At 35.6% G+C, this 2,129-nt stretch overlaps 1 pseudogene; it reads left to right on the top strand.

Annotated features, from left to right (window-relative positions):
- Positions 1 to 272: 272 nt before the first annotated feature.
- LOC117012944 (ribosome biogenesis protein NSA2 homolog) lies at positions 273 to 1,047 on the top strand (annotated as a pseudogene).
- The last annotated feature ends 1,082 nt before the right edge of the window (positions 1,048 to 2,129 follow it).

Raw genomic sequence — 2,129 nt, forward strand, 5'->3', positions numbered from 1 at the left:
AGAAAAATAATTATAAAATGTAAAGAATTATACAAATGCAAATATCATTAATTTGAACTGACTTGAACTGTAGCTTCAAAGCAATAGTAGTGTTTTTAACTTACTCCCCTAGTGTGTAAATGAATTTCGTTCTATTATGGCTTGTATAAAATGATTTCTTTTCACTTCCCTGTCGTGAGTTGCGTGGAGTCTGCTCGCGAGTTTCTGAGACTCGAAAGTTGAGAGCTTCTTGGTGCCCAGGGGGACTCACCCAGTGACTGGGGGACGTAACCATGCCACAAAATGAATATATTGAGTTGCACTGTGGCACTATTGACAACGTTTGGATTACCATGAAAAAAAGAGAAAGAAGGAAGTTTTAGAGGATCATAAATGATTAAAGAAGGCAAAAAAAGATGATTGGTTTCAGAGCAAAACTCTACCAGGTGCAGTGCCATGCTGAAAAAAAAAATACAAATGAAAAAGACTATCAAGATGCATGAAAAAAGAAACACCACTCTAAAGAATGAAGAAAAGGAGCAGTAGCCTGCATATCTACTGGATAGAGAGAGACAGTCCAGAGATAAAGTACTGTCCAATATGATTAAACAAAAACAAAAAGAGAAAGCAGGAGAATGGAAGTCCCTCTGTTCAAATTTTGTGCCCAGGGAGAAACAGAGGTATTAAAAGTTATTCAAACAGGAAAGAGAAAGAAGAAAGCGTGGAAGAGGACAGTTACTAAAGTCTGTTTTGTAGGACATGGCTTTACTCAAAAACCACCTAAGGATGAAAAATTCATTAGGCCAATGGGCTTATGTTTCAAGAAGACCCGTGTAACACATCCTGAACTGAAAGTCACCTTCTGCCTGCTAATACTTGGTATAAAGAAGAATCCCTCACTCCCCACTTTATACAGCTTTTGTATTATTACCAAAGGTATGGTCATTGAGGTGAACTTGAGTGAGACGGACGTTGTGATACAAGGAGGCAAGATTATTTGCGAAAAATATGCCCAGGTTGCAAGCAATCCTGAATGATGGATGCATAAATGCAGTCTCACTGGTTTGACAGAGTCTTATGCAAGTAACTCCTTATAATTTTGAAGACCACACCCCAATCAGGAAAACCACCTTTACTGTGATGTTTCTGAGTACTACCAAAGAGCTTACATATCTGCAGTTATCAAGAGAACTATTTATTTTATTGTACAGAACACTGACATGGTCAAGCTTTACAAAACAAAACAAAACAAAACAACACTATTGCTTTTCTTTTTACAATTACAAATATCATCCCTTAATAATATTTAATATATATTTTTTAGAAGAGCTCTAGGTTCACAGCAAAATTGAGCAGAAAGTAAACAGATTACCCACAAACCTTCTGCCCCTACACATGTACGGTCTCCCAAGTATCCACCTACCAGAGTGACCTTTGATATAAATGATAGACCTACATTGACACATCATTATTACTGAAGTGATGTCCCCTCTTTCATTTCTGATATCAATCATTTGTGTCCTTTCTTTTTCTTAGTTAGCCTTCCTAGTGGGTTATCAATTTTATTGATCTTGTCGTAGAACTGGTTCTTGATTTCATTGATTTTCTTTACAGATTTCCTGTTTTCAGTGTCATTGATTTCTGCTCTAATTTTTTAACATTTTTTTCTTCTGTTTACCTTGGATTTAATTTGCTGCTCTTTTTCTAATTTTTAAGATGGATGCTTAGATCATTGACCTTAGATCTTCTTTTCTAATATGTGCATCAATGCTATAAATATCCCTCTATGCACTGCTTTCACTGCATCCCACAAATTATAAGTTGTATCTTCATTTTCATTTAGTTGAAAAGATTTCTAAATTTCTCTTGGGATTTCTTCTTTGTTCCATGTGTTACTTTAAAGTGTGCTTTTAATCTCCACATATTTGGGGATTTTCCAGCTACCTTTCTGTTATTGATTTCTAATTTAATTCCATTGTGGTGTGAGAGCAGACATTGTATGATTTCTATTCTTTTAAATTGGTTAAGATGTGTTTTAGGGCTCAGAATGTGATCTGTTTTGCTGAATGTTTCATGTGAGCTTGAGAAGCATGTGTATTCTGCTGTTCTTGGATGAAATAGTCTGTAGATGCCCATTATATCCAGTTGAT

This window comes from Rhinolophus ferrumequinum, chromosome 2 (genome assembly GCF_004115265.2).
Source record: "Rhinolophus ferrumequinum isolate MPI-CBG mRhiFer1 chromosome 2, mRhiFer1_v1.p, whole genome shotgun sequence".
Lineage (NCBI taxonomy): Eukaryota > Metazoa > Chordata > Mammalia > Chiroptera > Rhinolophidae > Rhinolophus > Rhinolophus ferrumequinum.